The 19,582-nt window shown below is 41.2% G+C and overlaps 1 protein-coding gene across 10 annotated transcripts in view; it reads right to left on the minus strand.

Moving 5' to 3' along the window:
- UMAD1 (UBAP1-MVB12-associated (UMA) domain containing 1) overlaps nucleotides 1-19,582 on the minus strand; it is a 152,449-nt gene that overhangs the window by 118,505 nt on the left and 14,362 nt on the right. For 3 of the 10 annotated variants that reach the window (XR_012902036.1, XR_012902035.1, XR_012902037.1), the window contains one exon: nucleotides 11,750-11,840. The exons of the other annotated variants lie outside the window; for them this stretch is intronic. The gene's annotated coding sequence lies outside the window, so the exon portion shown is untranslated. The remainder of the gene's footprint in view (nucleotides 1-11,749; nucleotides 11,841-19,582) is intronic. 10 annotated transcript variants of the gene reach the window in all.

The raw sequence follows: 19,582 nt of genomic DNA on the forward strand, positions 1-19,582 counted from the left end.
CCAGAGTTTGGAGCACGATGGTTCAGAAACAGTGAAAAGAATTAATCTATCAAAAAGGACACGTTTTGGAGACATTAACCTCTCTACAAAGAGGACAGTCTGGCTTGTTTTATAGATTTGTTGACAAAATTAGTCTCAATTCCGCAAGGATTGCCTATGTGGCATATTGGTTACATAGTGATCATCATTTATTCAGTAACAATCTTATTACCTTATGCTTTAAATATATTTGTTAACAAATATTTGACTCTGGCATTATTTTAGCCCTGTCCCCCTCATCCTACATACAAAGTTCCAGATCAAGTTCAAGTCTTGATACTTCTACCTATGTAAATAAATTTCCCTTTTATTTTGTTTTTGCCTTTCCAGACTTCCAAGGCCCTTCTTTAGGCCTTTATCTTGCATCTTGATTACCGTAATCAGTCTCTGACCTTGACACCAATCATATAATTCCCCTTTAAAGAATTCAGAATGGCTCCGTCAAGATCAGCTTTCAAGCTCTTTGCTCTGCCATCATCTTGTCATCTTTTGCACTCCACAGTTCTTTGCACTCTACTACTGTATCAAGCAGAAACTCCTTACCTTTGCCTTTAGCGACCATTCATCATTTAGCCCATCCTATTTATTAAGTCTACTAGCTTATCTGGCTGCTGACTGCCATTTTTCCTTTGTTAGCAAACAGCCTCCATTACCTGCTTCTGCCTCAAGCATCTCCACACTTCCTCCTGCCCCCATGTATTGGGGGGGGAGAGGGGAGGAGAAGAACCCTCAGTCAAAATCATAAGTCATAAAGACACTGACAAAAGCGGCGAGGAGTCCGGTGGCACCTTATAGACTAACTGAAGTGTAGGCGCATAAGCTTTCGTGGGCAAAGACCCACTTCGTCAGATGCATGTAGTGGAAATTTCCAGAGGCAGGTATAAATATGCAGGCCAGGATCAGGCAAGAGATGACGAGGTGGATCCAATCAAGGAGGATGAGGCCCACTTCTAGTAGCTGTACACACCTCCAGATCAGCTACTAGAAGTGGGCCTCATCCTCCTTGATTGGATCCACCTCGTCATCTCTTGCCTGATCCTGGCCTGCATATTTATACCTGCCCCTGGAAATTTCCACTACATGCATCTGACGAAGTGGGTCTTTGCCCATGAAAGCTTATGCGCCTACACTTCAGTTAGTCTATAAGGTGCCACAGGACTCCTTGCCGCTTTTGCGGATTCAGACTAACAGAGCTACCCCTCTGATAAAAGACACTGACATCCTTCAAGATCTCAAAACACTCCTTCTGCAACATATACAGTGAACAGCAGTCTCATAATAGATCGGCAGGCACTGGATTGTTAATACTATAGCATGTGCACAATTCTTAGCCAACTATTTTTGTTGGTCTTATGCAGTCTCCCTTACCATTGATTTCAGCTCACTGTCTCATGCACTTAAGCCAAGCCTTGTCTTTTAGACTGCAAACTCTTTGGCCAAGGATGATCGTTTTTCATATTCCTTTACGGCACCTGGCAAGGTCAGCTGGGGCTTCACCAAGACCAGGAAGTAGTTCTGTCACTGCCTGCTCTGCAGCTCTGGGTGCTTCTGTGCTATGCATTTTGCTTCAGAGCTTTGACACCAGCAGCATGTTCACAGCACAAAGACTTCACCCCACCTTTCAGCAGCTTGGTTATTCCACACCAACATACCTTCCATTCCCAAATGTCCACAAAGCTGTCACTGGATACTCACAGAAGCTGTTCAGTTTGCTGGTTTCAAATAGAGAATGTATACCAAACTGTTAGTTTAACTGGGAATGCCACCCTTTAGTCTAATATACAGCACTGAGATGTAATAAAACAAGAATAAGTTTGTTAACAAAGGGCAGATTTTAATCAATAAGCATAGAAGATACAGGAAGGGTTTCAAGTAAAACTAAAACTTAAGTTTTAGTCACTAGAATGTGTAATATAGCAAATTATCTTTGTCTAAGCAAGTTTCTCACCTACAATCAGTTCCAATTACTTTTAGTTGTCAGGACAAGGGGAGCCACTTTCCATGAACTCAGCAGATGCTGCTACTCCTTTGTCCTTTACATGATGGATGCCAAAATGGCTCTTTCCTTCTGTTTCTCAAAGTCTATCATTTCTGTTTCAAGAGTCAGGGGAGCTTTATCCTGTCATGATTGTTAAGCTCCCTCCCTCAGCTTGATAGCTAGATTGGTCTTATATGCATATATACTTTTCACTGTCCTCCGAAGAATTCCCTAGCTCCATTTACATTGCAGATACAGGTACAGTAAAACAGGCACAACAGTCCTCTGCTTAGGAAAAATTGATCTTATCCACTGTTTGCAAGATACCCTTTAAGAACAGGTTTCCAGCACACATCTATAATTCTTCATATACCATTACACACACCACACAATAAATATTAATGATGTATGTTGTTAATGGGTTTGCATATACCTTGCATGATCCCTTCGAGATACAGATTATGATTGAGTCTATTGGGACAATGACTGTGAAAGGCCTGATGTGAGATTTTATGGTATGTCCTCTGCCACTGGGCACTAAAGGACTCCCTGGCTCACACTAGCATAACAGGGCCCCCTGACCTGGTCAAAGCACTACCACAATAGAAATGTTAAACAACCAACAACAACAATCCTTAGACATCTGGCAGAAATGAAGGCTGACAAATAGCTTTTATTACAAACAAGGTTAAGAATAAAGGGGGGGGGGGGGGAAGGAATGCAATTACCGTGATAAAAAGATTTTAGGCACACACTTTCTGAATCTCATTTGCTCCTTTTCTGTCAATCTTGCAGCTATCCTACTTAAGACTTTAATATAACAGTGTCTATTGAGAAAAGCAAATCAGTTTGTTATTTTTTCAAATCTATTACTTTCAAACACACTGTTTCAATCGACCATGTTCTCGGTTATAGGATACAAAATCCTGAGCAGGTGTTTTACTTCTGTAAAGATCTCAGGATTGGGATGTCAAAGTACATAAGAACATAAGAATGGCTGTACTGGGTCAGACCAATGGTCCATCTAGTCCAGTATCCTGTCTACCGACAGTGGCCAGCACCATGTGCCCCAGAGAGGGTGGGCTGAAGACAATGATCAAGCAATTTGTCTCCTGCCATCCCTCTCCTGCCTCTGACAAACAAAGGCCAAGGACACCATTTTATCCCCATGTTCTTTTATTCTCAGCAGGAGAATTCATGTAAGGAATAATCATTCTTACACTATGCCTCACATTACTGCATTAAACTGAAATTTAGTTAATCTACTACTAGGAGTCATTTAATATGCCATTAATTCTGTGGCTACTGATAATACTATAATTGGAACTATAAAAACTGTTATGAACTGGGCATGTGTTTATGAAACATTTACACAAAACAAACATTCATTTATTGTTTGACCTATGCCAGGCAAAAACATTGCCTACACAGTTAAGTTTTAAAAAAAAATAAGTCTTGAAGTAGATTGTATTGTACAAAGCATACATTTTTCACATATATATTATTTCTTAGTGAGCTAAAAATTTTGACAGCTTTTCAAAAATAAACAGAAGCTGGAGGAGGCAATATTTTCTATTGGACCAACTTCTGTTAAAGAGACAGAAGTTTTCAAGCTTACACAGTGCTCCTCTTCAGGTATGGAGTGTGGGTGGGGGAGGAGGGGGGAATCCAATGGATATAGTGTATTTAGATTTTCAGAAACCTTTGACAAAGTCCCTCATCAAAGACTCTTAAGCGAAGTACACTGTCATGGGATAAAAGAGAAGGCCCTTGTGTGAAATGGTAATTGGATTAAAAGATAGGAAACAAAGAATAGAAATAAATGGTCACATCTTGAATACTGAATGCATGTGTGGTCACCCCATCTCAAAAAATATATTAGAATTGGGAAAAGGTTCAGAAGAGGGAGCAAGAAAAATTTAGAGGTATGGAACAGCTGCCATATGGAGAGAGATGAATAAGACTGGATTTTTTGAGGTTGGGAAACAGGTGGCTAACATGGGATATTAAACACAAAAACCAAAGGAGGCACTGTTTTACACAATGCCTAGTCAAGGTGTGGAACTTCTTGCCAGAGAATACTGTGAAGGATAAGACTGTAACAGGGTTCAAACTAGAACTAGATAAGTATATGGAGGATAGGTACACCAATGGCTAATGGCTAGGGTGAACAGAGATGGCATCCCTAGCCTGTGCTGGCCAGAAACTGAGACTGTGACAGGAGATGAATCACCTGATGATTACCTGGGGGTTTTCCCCAATCTTGGCCAGGATTAGGCAACTACAAATAGTGGATGGACCATATGAGTTGCCCTCCTTTACTTCAGTGCCACCTGCAGCCACTGTCTGCTCACACTCTCTCACATACCTCTTGTGCACTGGGATCAGACCCCACACTTATCTGCTCCTCCCCCACTGCCAGCACTTTCTGTCCCTGCTCCTCCCTCTCCCTCCTAGAGCTGGAATGCTGTGAACAACTGATTTGTGGCATTCCAGCTCTGGGAGGGAGGGAGAAAGTGCAAGGACAGACCGTGAATCACGCTATTCATGGATCCTCCAAAATTGCTGGGAGGAAATTGGAGGCACAGGAAGTGCAGGGCTCCAGTGCCGCAGTGTGCAAGGTGCAAGGTGTCGGAGAGGATGGTAGATAGGGGTTCTACAGACCTCAGATGGAGCCCCGGTGGGCCACATGCTGCCCACGAGTTGTAGGCTGCCCAACACTCCTCTGGGGCACATGGCACTAGCTACTCTAAGATGACGGGATAATGGACTAGATACTCCTGTGGTCTGAGCCAGTATAGGAATTCATATAAATAAATAAAATGGTCAGACTTCCTAATGGTGAAACCTCTGGAGATAATGACATTTTCTTCCTTGCATTTGCTCAGGAAGTAGAAGTTACTGTTAAGTTTTGCTTTATTTTTCTTTATGTTCTGGAGTTTCCGTTTCAGATGTCAAAGACTGGTGTATTTCATTGTTATATGAAGTACTGTTGTAACTTCACTGGTCCTAAGGTATTAGCGAGATCACGTGGGTGAGGTAATAACTGAAGAGTTCTTCAAAGTCTGGGCTCTGTGTAAGCTCAAAAAAGCTTTTTTCTCTCAAACAGAAATTGGTCCAATAAAATTCATCTCATTTCTCTTATCCTAGAATCAATCATTAGTTAAGATGTTTGGATAAACACCCTTTCTATATAACGAGTGGAGACAATGCAGGGCAAATAAAACTGCTTGAAACTATTTTGAACTGACATGTGGATGTTCCCCCTTGAAAGACTTACGAATAGAGTTTTGTGAAATTTGAATACAAGATTGGACTGAAGACCAGAGATATACTGATTAAAGTACCACATTACATATATTTCAAATACTTATTAAAAACCTCAAAACAAGTTTCAAGGAATGAACTTTCACTTAATATGAAGGGAAAAAAACCCTATCCATTGCTGTAGAGTCTGACAAATATTAAAAATAAAAAAGAGTCCACATACATCCCACAATTGTTCTGACTACCACAAATAAATCAAAATTTATCAGGCAAATTATTAATCAATTTTTTTTAAATGAAAAAGAATGTCCCAGCCACTATAGATACACATGGTCTCATGTTTCTCAAAAGGTCTTAAATTTACACTGCAACATAAATAACATTTTTTTTAAATGAAATGAACATGTGAGTTACTTTCTTTTTCAAGGATGTATCTTTCCTGGCATTTAAGGAATATTATTTACATTAGAAAATGACCCCTCCCCCCAACAAAATTAATCTACTGCAGTTATGCGTTTGTAAAATTTTAATTTTTGCAGTTTTCTTTACGGTGTGCTTTAACTGCTACTTTTAAATAAATTTGCAAGTTAATAATGAAGAATGGTGAAAAATATGCATTTTAAATAAGTGTGCACAACCTTTACAGATGGATAACGAACTGGTTTTGGAATTAATTCTGCATCAGAGTTTTAAAATTATATTATAGTCAAGCAGAAGCCCTGATAAAGAGTTAATCTCTATCTTCACTTTAAGAGATTGATATTCTAAAAGCTACAAAATCCATGGACTTGGATTGTCTTGAAGTACACTAACGTCATGGGACCACAGGGTGGGGATCAACAGTCCAAATCTGGAGTTTCAGAGAAACAAAGCATTTTACAAACCCCCCCCCCCCCCCACACACACACCTCTTGGTTCTTCTGACTTTTTGTACACATTTTCTATTCATACTATGGCTCTGATCCTCCCCAAACCTCTCATGCTACATATTTATATTTGCTGGTTCACAGTGCCCACTGCTCCTTCAAGAGGGAGGCATCATGCTACAGAAGTTTCTCATGTTTGTTTGGAACTGCTCATCAGCCTTAGCCAGAAAGAGAATGAAATATGAATCAACAGTAACAGAGGCCTGATCAACACTATGAGTTTAGACTGAATTTAGCTACTTAAGATAGATTTTCTAAATGATGCATCCACACTATCAAGTCTGTTGCGTCTACTGAGTGACAGTAGAACTGCCAGGGAGCAACAAGTGAGGCAGCATGAGACCCTCTGCCTCCCTGACATCTATGATTGAGTGCCTAGCTACATGTCTGAAGAGGGACTCCTCCAAGAACTCTGTCCTCTCCAATGACAACACTAGTCCCTCCTCCTCCAGCCCTGTTCCTCTCCCAGGGTCACCAGGGCCCCAGGACACAGGAGAGGATCTCAAGGGCAGTGGTACTCTCCAGGACCTTTGGAAGCAGAAAGCAGTCTCTTGAATTCTTGAGCCCTCCAACCCCTTCAGGTTCTCACTTTTCATTTCCCAGCTTTTTCATTTCCCAGCTTTCTCCCCCCAAATAAACACTCATGTTCTTTGAACAATTGTCTATTGTTTAAACTGCAGGGGCAATTTGTTAAAAGCCGCATAGAAAAGTCTCAAAACTGGCCATTCATAAAACTGTCCTTCAAAGCCTCTCTGATTGCACTGCTCCACACTGCGCTCTCCTAATCACCTTAGTGTCCAGTTGTTCCAGCTGGTGGATCATGACATCAGCATGGGATGATTGGGAAAGGTGCATGACACATGCATCTCAGGTACATCTAGACTGCAGGAATTTGTTGGCAGAGGCAATGCGAATAAAACACTCATTAGCATTTCTCACGCTGTCATTTGCATAGTCTCTTCTAATCCTTTTTGCGGAAGAGGTTTCTGCGCAAAAAAAAAAGCAGTGAAGATGGGGCCATTGTGTGTTAAAAAGCCCCTTTTGTGCAAGGTTCTGTATACCTCCTTTTTTGAGGCATAAGAGATCTTGCACAAAAGGGTTTTGTGCGCAAAATGGTCCCATCTACACTGCTTTTTTTAAGCAAAAACCTCTTCCACAAAAAGGATTGGGAGACTATGCAAATGACAGCGTGAAACATGCAAATGAGTGCTTTATTTGCATTGCCTCTGCCGACGAATTCCTGCAGTCTAGACATAGCCTCAGAGATCTTGTCACATTCCAGCTCTCTGCTTCAGCCCTCCCACCCTGCCAGAAAGTCTCCCCTTTGCTCTCACACAGATTATGGAGCACACAAGAGGCTGACACCACAAAGGGAATGTTTCAGTCGCTGAGATCTAACCAAGTCAGGAAGCTCCTAAACCTACCTTTTAAAACATTCAAAAGCACATTCAACCACTATTCTGCACTTACTCAGCCTGCAGTTGAATTGTCCAAGCTGCCCATGTATGGCTTCATGAGCTATGGAAGCAAAATGTAGGCTGGGTCACCAAAAATCACAACAGGCATTTCCACCTCTCTTCTTCTGATGCTTCTTTTTACCATGCATCTTTCAGAAGAGGCAGCAGTTCCTAGAGATGCATGTGTCTTGCACCTTTCCCAATCATCCCATGCTGATGTCATGATCCACCAGCGCCTGCAGCGCCATTAAGAAGTATCCCTTGCTGTTGATGTCCTCCTTGGCAAGGTGCTCAGAGGACAAGATAGGGATGCATGTTTCGTTTATTGCTCCACCACAGTTAGGGAACCTCATCAAAACAATGCATTCATATGGTATCCATATTTCCCAGAGTCACAGCCCTCCATAGCAAAATGGTATTTATGGCCATGGCTACTTGTGTAATGACAACCCTACTGTATATCTCCCCACCCCAAATTGATTCCCAACTGAAAGGTAGCTTTCTGGTGTTGCAAGCTTCCAGGGGGCTATTGCCATGTGCTTCTACAAAGTAAGAGTGGGTCTGATTCAGGTATTCTGGAACCTCAAGGCAGGGGAAAGCCATTTGCAAAGTTCCAAGAACACGGCCTTGAGCATTCGGAAGTTTTGCAGCCACTGCTGATCATCCCATGTCCGCATCATAATACAGTCCAAACAGTCGATGCTTGTGTCTCAGTGCCAGAACTGGTGTTGCACTTCGGACACAGAACAGATGGTTGCACTTGCATCAGCACCAGTACCTCCATGCCAAGCTTCATCCTCCTCCTCTTCCTGGCAGAGTGACATTGCAGGCTCTCAAAGTAGTGCACCATTAGCAAGCACATGGCTTCCCATTGATCTCACCCAAGTGGATAGGGACTAGATGAGTGCATTCTGGGACCCTGCTAACATGAGCCCATAACCACCGGCTGCACAGTTTTGGTCCCAGTGGACACCAGGAGCATAGCCCGGAATGTAAAACTACCCATGATGCACTGCTTCAGGTCAACAGTAGGCTCCCTAATGGGGACGTGTGACTTCGGACTATATTGGTTTCTTCCCTGCAGTGAGGACACAGACCTTCAACTTTGCAAAAATCAGGTGCCCAGAAATCAACCATATTAGATTTGACCTTACCTCATAGTGTAGACATTGCCTCAAAATCTAGCAGTCTATATTTGCTGGTTTTCAGAAATTTGAACATAGCTGAACTTGACAGGACAAGAGACACCACTGGGTACCTTTAACTCTGCATTAATGAAGTTCTGGGGCAACTAAAATAAGCAGATGAATTATTAGCAAATGTGTTCAGAGATGAACACCAAACAGGTTACTTAAAATCTATTGTAAAAATGCTGCACACAAGATATCACTAATTCGTCAAATTCTAAACTGCCTTAATTTATCATAGAAGTCAAAGAATTTAACTACATGAGTCAGGGAGGACTTTTCAGCCCCCCATATGATTATTTTATCAAAAGTCTCTCCAGATTCGCTACCTCAATATTAGCCATTTGCTCAAAATGTGTTGCCTTTGTGTCACAAGATTTTAAAAGTAAGATCTTGCCCTAAGTGGTGAATAGACAGATCACTGCACAGAACCCCAATCAAGTTACCAGGATGTACATTAGCACAGTTTACAGCAGGATCATGGTTTAAGTGCCATCTCTCTAGTTTTGCCCATTGGTTTTACTGCAGTGGAACATAAAAATACTAAAATCAAGCCAGACAAAGAAACTAGATCACAGCACTGTTAGCTTTACTGAGCCACTGTACTATATGAAGTGCATGAAACCAGTTCTGTCATCAAATATTCAAAATATATTTCAAACTTCAGCCTGCCCCCTATATATACACACACGAGGGATGTGTTAGGATACACGGTTAACCTTCAAGGTTACACCCAAACCATTCTGTTACACACACCCACACACTGCTGCCTCTGATGCAGAGGAAGCGGGGGGGGGGGGGGAGGGGGGGAGGAGGGAGAAAGGAAGAACACAGGGGGAGAAACAAAGCAGGCAGGAGCCGGTGCTCGCAGAGTGCTACCTCTCCACCGTGTGTAAACATGTAGCCACAGAAAATATTAGATTACACATTTACAAAAAGCCACACACACAACACAAACACACCAACACACCCCACACCCCTGCTTTAACATCCCTAATATACATGGTATTTTGCAACTGCGAGGTTTTGATCAACAATAATTCTTAAAATTGCTATTATTTAAGTGTACAGAAATAGTAAGAATCAATTTCAGTTTATACTGAAACAGGCAATCAATTTCTCAAATACAGTATTTGCATATTCTTGAATGTTCAAATATTTCTGTAGTGATTCTTTGGGAAGTTTCAATTTCTGCTTTCAAAGGTGGCTTAATCTTTCTCATGTTAATTAAATGAAGAATTTGATCTTTTATGGATGTACACAGGAGAATTTTAAAAGGATAAGTGAATTAGAGATTTAAAAAAACCCTTGTCTTAATTCTGTTCTATAAATGATAGATCGACTATACAAATAAAAAACACATGAACTAGTAGTACTCATCTCCTTGCAAGTGTAATTCAATATTAGTTGTATTAATTACCACTGAACCATAACAGTAAGACTCTGCCAGCTATACTATACTATACCATGAACTATAAAATTAGGGTTTGGTATTACATGTAGTAAACTTAAATGGAGGCTGGGAATATAATCTTCATTAGTATATTTCTTATCTACAAACATTAGCAGACTTAAAAGTAGTAACAATAACAAACTTTTGTCCAATATTAGAAGATTTACCCAGTGTTGTTTGGGTCCTTAACTCAAAAAAAGTTTTGTTTTTCTTCATTTAAATCATTGTTCTGGGGTGTGACTGGGGATGAGGGTTCAGTTTGCAGGCTTCCTCAGGAGAGAGGACAACCCCAGCCCTCTTTTATCGCAGCAGTTTGGGGGCCAGGTGAGAAGCACTGGCCATGGTTGCTACAGCGGGCACAAACAGGGAAGGAGTGCGTATGCCTTGGCTGGGTGACAGACACAGACAAACTCTCTGAAATAGATATAGATATATAGGGGGCCACTCCAAGAATTTAGTAAGTGGTCAAGAGCCACACACTTCCATGGTATCAATAGAGGAGGTGTGGGGTCTGGAATGGAGGTTGGCTGCAGAAGGGAGCTTGGGGTAAGAGAATGGGATGCAGTACTGGGTGTGGGATCTGGGAGATGGAGGGGTTTGTGACTTGGTGCAGGGTCCAGAAGGTGCAGGAGAGGATTTGGATCTGGAAGAGGGGTGTAGAAGGGGGAGCAGGGTCTAGGAAGAGGTATGGGTGCAGGAGCGTGGGTGCAGAGGATTTGGGTTACATGGGGTAGAGATGCAGGGGGGTGCAGGGGCAGACTGCTGGAGGATTAAGGGTTTGGAGTGGCAGAGACAGACTCTGGCCAGAAGGTGCTTACCTGCACCACTCCTGGCCAGTGGCCCAGCAGGGTCCTTAGACCCTGCATTCCATGCCTCCACAAGTGCTCAATGCAGTGGCAGGGACCATGCGTGCTGCTCTGAACTGAATGCTGTGAGCCCAAGGGAAGAGGTACTTCACAATCTGTCTGTCCTGCAAACAGACAGCTCCTATTGGCTAGAAACCAGCCACTGGGAGCTGCAAGATTTTACTGGGAACTGGAGCAGCATGAGAAGCCTCTCCCTCCTCCTTCCAGGCTCTCAGCATTTGCAGACAAACATGGCCTCACAGTCAGCTTCTCTGAGCACCAAGTGGGAGCAAGGCAGGCAGGGAGTCAGATTGATGCTTCCATTGGCTGCATCTGGAGGCTTGGCAGGCAGAATCCAGCCTACAAACCATATTTTGCCAAGCCCCGATACAGTAGATAGCTGTTCCTTACTCCATCCCTGTCCTCAGCCGGTCCAATGGGATTATAGCTGTCCCAATCCCCATCTCTGATCCCTTGCTGCCCCACTGTAGTCATTCTACAGTAGAATTTGCTCCTACCAGACACCTCCCTTTCCATTTTATGAGAAAAATCAAATTCCAGGCACATCCCATTGTCTTGGCACAACCAAATCCTTACCTTGCTTAAAGTTATGGTAAGAGGAAGTTTACCATCTTGCAGTTTAGGAGTTCTTGGACAAACGGATTCACAGATGGACAGACAGACATTTCTAAAATACATAGTGAGAAGCTGTTACGGTTAAGCAAAAATAACAATTACAAAGAAAAAAAAAAGAAGAGTCTAAGGTTCTTCTCTCGAACTAAATTCATAATAGTGTTTTAGTAACTGTAGAAAATCCCATTAATTACTGTTTTTTAAAAGTTACATCTACTATCCCACAATGACTGGGGTTTTCATTCTTGTCTTGTTAAAACTACCAATCCTGTGGGCTTGTTTTTATATTACTCTCTCTCATCTTAACACTTTCCACTTATAAGACCATGCTTTCCCTTGATTATAAAACGTAGCCAAATTTCAACTGTTCAGACTGAAATTTTCCATGCCAGGTGTCTGCTGCAATATGAAGTGGGTTTTTTTAAGTTTCAGTAAAACATTTCAGCTGCTTCATAACAGGAGGTAAAGAGAGATGCCCTGTTTTGCACACATTAAAAATACTTATCAGAAGTTCACTGATGAGCCCCCCATATGATGAAAGGACTCAAAATCAGGTCAGGGAGGTGCCTTTTTGTCATCCCATTAAAACATGCCCAAATCTGACCAAGTTATATGCCTATGAAAAACCTCAGTTGGCATATGCTCAGAAGACATTTGTTAGAGGCTAGCAGAATTATTTTCTAAAGATTCAACTTAACTTGAGTCCACTCCATCCTCACACATCCCAGTCACTGACCAAACTGCATATTCAACATTCCCACCTATCAACTGATCATCTCCATCTCGATACTGCAAGGTCCAAGCAAGTTTTGGCCCACATTTTCTCTCTTAGATGTCAGTAGCACTAAGCACCATCACTGAGACTAGACTTTCTCTCCTGTACTCTCAGGCTATGTCTATACTGCAGCCTTTGTCGACAGAGACAATGCAAATGAAATACTCATTAGCATTTCTTGTGCTCTCATTTGCATAGTCTCTTCAAAAACCTCTTCTGCAAAACAGCTCAGAAGAGACTATGCAAATGAGAGCATGAGAAATGATAATGAGCGCTGAATTTGCATAGTCTCTGCCGACAAAGGCTGCAGTGTAGACGTAGCCTCAGTGACCCCTCTCATGCATGAACTCCCAGGCAGTATGGAGGATAAAGAGGAAGGAGTTTGATTGACATGAAAAGGATCTAGCTACCCGAGAACATTTCCTCTCTAAAACCTCAAAGTATAACTCAAGATTCATGACACCCAACATTCTTCTACAGTCTGACAAATATCTGTGAATCTCACTGGAAGAGATATCCCCTCAGTGGTTGGTCCACAAAGAGGACATATTATTACCATCAGTAACTTAATTAGCTCAAATGGTAGTTCTGTGCTGTGGATTTAAAGGCCCCCAGCCCTGCTAGTTCAGGAGCTTCAGTGATTTGTGGGAATCAGTGGGATTACACCTCATAGAATTACTGTTTTCAATTTGCTTTTTGAAAAACTTAGCAAATTTTATAAAAAAAAAAACACATTAAGAATATTAAGGATCAAACACTCTGAAGGTAAGGAAATGCCAGAAGTAAGATTGCATTCATGAGAATATTTTCTTTGTCTCACAGTTAATTACATTCAAGTGTCTAACTGTGCAAAGTTGGAAAAAGCCAGATTTACAGTTGCACATCTACAGACAGAACTTTGTCAACGTATGCTGTGTGAAAAATAATAACCTCACTTATACAACTGGATAAAAATCAGATTACAAAAATGTAAACTGGATTTTTAAAACTTAAATTAAATACAGGTTTATTATTAAGACTAAATCTATTTATAACTTGAAATGGACAAACTTGTTAAGGCCTAGACTTGTTATAACCTATTAAAATAATTTAACTTGCATTAAAGTTAAGCAGTGCATGTTTGCTGTCAAATATTCAAAAAATTCAAACCACTGAACTGAAAGAATTCATTTGGTTAAGTACCTGGAACCTGACTGCACTGAAGTTATAAACAAACTTTACAGTAGCAACCTCTTGAGCAGGTGCAGAGAGAACAAGCTTTTCATTTCAGTTTCTTCAACTACTTGAGTTCAATCACTAGTTCAAAGTTAAGCAGCAAACTGTAGTTAAAAAAAATAGGAAAGGCCATTTCTAAACTGGATGAGGGGGAATATAAATGAGATGTGAGAAAAAAAAACAGATGTGGAAGTTACTCCCTTATAACTGGAAGTTCTTAGAGATGTGGGTCCCTATCTGTATTACACACACAGGCAGGCACACCATTTACTTGTAATCAGAGCTGCCCAGCTACTACTCTTCACTGGTCTGAACCTATGCAGTTGCCCTCTTCATGATCCAAAGTATAAAGGATGGTACAGACTGATGCATTTCCAGTTACTCTTCTTACCATGAATCAAATAAGACCCAAAGCAGAGGAAAAAGTAGGGCAGATAATAGAATACAAGTAGATAACAAGCATCTCAGAGCTTCCAGTTACAGGTAAGTAACCTTCATTACTTTGAATGCTCAGCCATATATTTATTTGTATGTACAAGCAGTCCCTGGGTTACGTGGATTCGACTTATGTCAGATCCCTACTTAAGAATGGGGTCGCACTAGCTGCGCCCCACCCCCCAGCAGACCGCCAAGACGCGCCGTGGCGGTCCCGCCGCCCGCGTCTTCCGCAGCGAGAAAAGCTGCTCCGCGTCTCCCTGGTCTGCTGGGGGAGGTCCCCCCCAGCAGACCAGGAAGACGCGGAGCAAAGCCACGGAGGACGCGGGCAGCAGGACCGCGGCGCGTCTGGGCGGGACCGCCACCCGTGTCCTCCGTGGCTTTGCTCCGCGTCTCCCTGGTCTGCTGGGGGGCGGGGGCGCAGCTTGTGTGCCCCCCCCCCCCCAGCAGACCAGGCTTTTCTCTCCGCGGAGGACGCGGACAGCGGGACCGCCGAGACGAGCTGCGGTCCCGCCACCCCCGTCCTCTGCAGCGAGAAAAGCCTGGTCTGTTTGGGTGGGCATGGGGGGACGCAGCTAGTGCGCCCCGCCCCCCGCAGCAGACCAGGCTTTTCTCGCCGCTGGTCAGTTTCAGCAGCGGCTGAATCAGGACACCTGGGGTAGAGCAGCTGGGGGGCTGCCGGGTTGGTTCTGCCGCGCCAAGAGTCGGCGCTACCAGACCAACCCAGCAGCACTCCAGCTGCTCTGCCCCAGGCGTGTCCAATTCAGCCGCTGCTGGTCAGTTTCAACAGCGGCTGAATCTGGACACCTGGGACAGAGCAGCTGGGGCGCTGCCTAGTTGGTCCCCACAGTGCCGCACCTCGGCACTATGGGGACCAACCTGGCAGCACCCCAGCTGCTCTACCGCAGGTGTCCCCAAGTCAGCTGCTGCTGAAACTGATCAGCGGCTGATTCCAGGAAGCCCAGGGCAAAGCAGCTCTGCCTCAGGCTTCCTGTAGTCAGCTGCTGGTCAGTTTCAGCAGCAGATGAATCGGGGACACCTGGAGTACAATATGTACCAGTTCCGACTTACATACAAATTCAACTTAAGAACAAACCTACAGTCCCTATCTTGTACATAACCCGGGGACTGCCTGTATTTTATAATTATAATGAGACAGTTTGTCCATGAACTCCTCCTAAACAATAAGAGCTTGGATGATCACATTTGGTATAGAGCTTCCTCTTATCCTAACTTAAAGCCATGCAAGGGTTTGCTTGTGTCTGGAATGGAATTGCTTCTCAGAAAATGACACAGAAAAGACAGAATCATAAGGCAAATGAAAGTTTGCTGGGATCAAGCCTCCATCTGTCCAGGAGTACCCCAGCACTGAGCCTCCTACCTCCCTTTAGGTATGGCAAAGGAAGCTGAAAATTCCCCACCCCCAGCTTTGAATGGAGACATTATTGGCTTTCCTCTTATCAGGAAGTGAGAGGGAAGTGTTCTGTTGCTCCTGAGCAACTTGTCATTATGACCAAAGAAATCTTTATAATTTATTTAGAAAAAAATTGTTTGATAGTAACTGTTTAACATGGTTTTACTTCCATCACTCCTTATTTGACATTGCTTTTCAAAGCCCCGAATATACAGCCCTGCCCAAATGTGAGCATGTCAGTTAAGCAATACTTAGAGATATTTCAATACAGAGATTCTCTAACATGAAAACTTTAGATACACATTCCACAGTAATTCAATTCTGGAAAAATCTTAGAGTAGCTATTATTTTATTCTTAGGCGAACAAGCATTCTTCTTTTCAAACTGGGAGTTAGTAGTCAAATGCTTGGGTGGTGTAAAAATTTTTGTCATTTGACACATTTATTTCAAAGCTTAACTAACAGGCACAAAAGCCCAAAGAAAGATACTATTCCCTTTTTACCAATTTTTCTTTCAAACAAAAAATATAAATACAAGACAATGCTTAAAGTAAATGTTTTGCACAATGTTAACATGCATATGAAACTGGACTAACTCAGGAGAATTTTCAATGGGACAGTGAAAGGAAAGTATGTATTTGTCTGAAAGTACTGAAACATCTTATTTTCTCGTGTTCCAACACGTTGCATTATATTCTTTTGAATGTAAAAAAATTGCAAACAGTTAAAAATAAGAGCACTGGTTGCTATAGTTAATATGTAAAATCTGACACCTTTTTGAAACATTAGGATTAGGGGCCAATGTCCATACAGTCCAGAACTATAAACAACAGCTGTTCTTTACAGTATATCATTTATATTGTGTTAAATCAGTAGAAACTGCAAAAAAAAAAGTGTCAAAAGAATTTCATTATGCACATTAATATTAAGCTAAAAGACAAATCATGAAGTTTAAAAGGTCATAAAGAATGTTGGAATATGACCTGACAGATCAAACCCTTGAAAATAAGAGTCCAGGGAGACTTAAGGGGGAGGGATGTACCGTAGTCATATGTATTTAACAGTTGAAATGCATGCAGAGTTTGAGTTTTGCCTGAGGATTTTTTTTTAATACTCGTAAAATATACAAAAGAAAGTTTTCCTAGTGTGCAGTCCACAGCCAATGAAATATTACATATATTAAAAATTCAAACACATCTGAGTTACGTCTTGTGCTGTATGAAATCTAGAAAGAAAATAGAACTTGTATACCACTTTTAAGAAATGCATTATACTGCAAACATAATGAATTTCAGTTGTTCTGTAACCTAATTCCTTTAATCTACATAAAATGCTGACCAAGTTCACTCAACCAAAACACAATTGGCTTTCAGAATACAATCAACACATGCTTTTCAACAGTATTAAAATGTAGTATGAAGCTTATGCTACTAATTATTCATGTTGTTGCATTCTGTTTTCTGCTATAAAAAAATATGCAAATTCATTCCTTTGTGTTATGTAGGTCTCATGGCCCTCAAGAGATCACTCTTGGAAGGTATTACAAAACATCTAGATTATAACTATCAACATTTCAGACTTATTTAATAGTAAAGTGGCATTGCACTCATTTAGTATTATAGAATGTTTGAAATAAAACTCAAACTATGATTAACACTAGTCTAATAAAAACGGAATTACTGTGCTCTTTTTTTTACAGCAACATAATTCAAGGACTATCACCATCTAGTGGTAAAAGTGCAAACTGCAGTTTGTTTGTGTGTTAAGTACTGAAAAGGATTATTTTGATTTCATTATTGAATGAGTGGGTAGCCATTACCTCCTTGTGTGACTATAAACAGGAGATGGTTGTTGGGTTTCCTATTCCCTCCTCTTTGCCCAGTAAACTCAAACTCTAGTACTAGACACCTAGGAATTAGTAGTTTAATTTCCTCTTGTGACTAAAAAGTAACATTTTTTTTCCCCAAGATGTAGGTTAATTACACATTAAGAGATTAAAAAAAACTTTTAGTATCAAAAATTTTGACTAGACTCTGCATGGGCACAGGCTTTTATTTAATTATGTACTATTCAGATAACCTACAAAATAGAAAGCCCCTCGCTACTTATTTTGTTGTAGAACAATTTTATGGAGATGAAGTAGCAGTTTGCTGGGTGTGGTGGAGGGAGAGCAGAGATGGAAGCATGAAATACATGATGGATGTTGCAGCTTCATGGGGAAAAAAGTCACAGGGGACTTTGGATGAAAGAAGCAGCATGCCTAACATCCTGACTAGTGTGTAAATCCAACTGTATAAGTGTTGAAGTTATCAACTATGCTTTTATAAACTTAAACAACAAATGGTCTGGTAGCGGACAAAGTCGCAGAGCTCTAATCAGGTGTGCAATGCCGTTATTGTGGATGGTGTAGTGTCTACTATGGACGTAGAAATCCCTTTACACCAACATTCCACATGAAGATGGATTACAAGCCATCAGGAACACCATCCCCAATAACAGCACTGCACACCTGATTACAGAGCTCTGTGACTTATCCTCACCCACAACTACTTCCAATTCGGAGACAATTTGAATCTCCAAGTCAGCAGCACAGCCATAGGCACCCGCATGGCACCAAAATATGCCAACACCTTTATAGCTGACCTTGAACAACATTTCCTCAGTTCTTGCCTCCTTACACCCCTACTTTACTTGCGCTACATCGATATCATCATCATATGGACCCACGGAAAAGAGACTCTTGAAGAATTTCACAATGACTTCAACAATTTGTCAGTTCTGCCTACTTGTTTTTCCCTTTGATATTTTCATACCCTCTGCTCCTTGTTTCCTGCCCCCCTCTTTTTTCTTCTTCCCACCCCCTTCTCCCCTATTTATTCTGGGTCTGCACATCCTAAACTCAAAACTCCGATCTGAAGTGGGCTGTGCCCACAAAAGCTCATGATACTATCTACATGTTTTGTTAGTCTATAAAGTGCTACCAGCCCATTTGTTGGTGTTTAAGTTTATCCTGAACAGACTAACTCGGCTATTCCCTGAAGCTTCTGAATATGCTTTTATAGTAGATTACTAGAAGTAATGCATGCATTTTTTAAACTTGTACTTCTCATAATACATTTGTCTGAACAAAAGATTATTGAAAATGCATGCATTTTCTTTTCTTTTTTTGGCAAATTCTGATCAAAATAAATATAATATCTGAGAAACAGGGTTCTGTTGTACTGTAGGTGGTTGAAACCACCAATATATAACAGAACAGTTTACAAAGCTTTTTAAACAAAATCCACTTCCATTACTTTCCAATTGCCTTAATCATTTTGGGTCTTTAATGTTGTAAAGCATATATATGGCCTTAATTTCAGAAAGGGCATGGAAATCATGAAAATATCCCCAAACCATGATCTTTTAAAAAGTTGTGTCAATGTCTAAAAAGTCTTGAAAATAAAAATTTACTTTAACTGACAACACTGATTACATATTTTTGTGGAAGAATAGCCTGCTGTATGTATGCAACACAACTCAACTTCAAAGATAAACTAAATTTAGTCTACTAAATTCATATATTAACCTGTAAAATTCATTCCATGCAAACTCTGATATTCAATACTTTGACATTTACATTATGAATTTTATAAAAATATATATATAAAAACCAAGCATGAGTTACACCAGGCCCTAATTATACTGTTTCTAAGGGCAAGCTATGTAGCTCCACAAATTCTAATTTGTGGTGTATCCAATTCTTCCGTCCACTGCAAACAATACTTCAAGCACTTGTGTATCTAAAGCATACTGTGGGAAAATTAAAGCGAGAAAAAACACTTAGCTTTTCCCAGAGACAGTCAATATTTTCATGACAGAAAATCAATTCATGTTGCACTTTTTCCCTTTCTCATATGGAAGAGTTTCAGTGGATTCAAGAAATTATTAAAATATTTTCTGCAACAAAATAACAATTT

This window comes from Pelodiscus sinensis, chromosome 2 (assembly GCF_049634645.1).
Source record: "Pelodiscus sinensis isolate JC-2024 chromosome 2, ASM4963464v1, whole genome shotgun sequence".
Taxonomy (NCBI): domain Eukaryota; kingdom Metazoa; phylum Chordata; order Testudines; family Trionychidae; genus Pelodiscus; species Pelodiscus sinensis.